Source organism: Mauremys reevesii, linkage group 12 (assembly GCF_016161935.1).
Source record: "Mauremys reevesii isolate NIE-2019 linkage group 12, ASM1616193v1, whole genome shotgun sequence".
NCBI lineage: Eukaryota > Metazoa > Chordata > Testudines > Geoemydidae > Mauremys > Mauremys reevesii.
Window position 1 is genome coordinate 47,283,654 of NC_052634.1, and position 1,160 is coordinate 47,284,813.

Here is a 1,160-nt window from a genome sequence, read left to right on the forward strand (position 1 = left end):
AGCCTCCCTTGTGTTTCAGACTGTGCAGTGACGCCTCCACATGCCAGGACTCTGGTGCGCTTTGGAGCAGAAAGATCCCAGGAGCTGAGGTGAATCCAGGGGTGAGTAGCTGGCAGGAAGGCCCTTCGCAGCAGCTCTTCTGGGAGCGCCTTGGGGAGAATCAGACTCCCTTTCTCTAGATTCTCCCAAGTGGGAGCCTCTGGGGAGCAGGAGGGTTAATGTGATAAATTCATCCAACTCCCCTTTGATCCAGAAGCCGAGGGCGTCTCAGCTCTGCACGATCCCTTGGCAGCACCAAAACACACAAGGGATGTTTTCCACTGAAGTGAGGGCCCCAGACAGGGACTAAAGGCAGCTTCCAGACTTTCCTTTCTCCCTTCTGGGAAATCAAGTTCAAGTTTTACAAGGAGCTAAGAAGCCTCAACCCCTGCATCTGAATTAATGTCACATTTCTCACTACACAACCCAGAAACAAATGTCATTTCAATCCCACGTGAGTCCACTTCAGTCATTCCTCAGCTCTAGTCCTTCCCCTCCTGCCTTAGCTTAGGACATTGCGCCACCCGGTGGGCATTTCATTTCCCTCTCCTCAGTTTCACACAGAGACACAATTTCCTTTGCACAGATCCATGAACAGCAAACCTCCCTGTATCTCTTGTCTGGCCAGGTCATTCAGATTCCATTGAAACCTTCTCTCCTGCAATGGCGATGGTCAGACAGAGAGGACAGTGACTCAACCTTCAGCATTCCCTGACAGTGAGATATTCACTCTTCTCTTTCTTCAATGCTGCTGTTATTCCATAAAACATGAACCACAGAATCCACACAAAGCTGAGTTTACTCCAGGGTGAGAGAAAGAAAGGAGCCAACAACTCCCTGAAAAATCTCAGTCCAGCCCCAGAGAAAACCTGCCTGTTATTGGAATTACTGATGTGCTGGAGATATGTTGCAGGAAAAGGGACTGTCTGAATTGCCAAGGCAGGAAATGAACAATCTACAGCAACATCATTAACCACAGACACACTCTAGCCATGCTCCAGCCACTGGGGAAATGGGCAGGAATTCTTGCTGCTCAGCCATGGCCACACGTACAGAGCTGCACAGCAGTGAGTGTGCTGGGGAAGCTGATCTGAGCAAACCATTGGAAATGACCCTTCAGT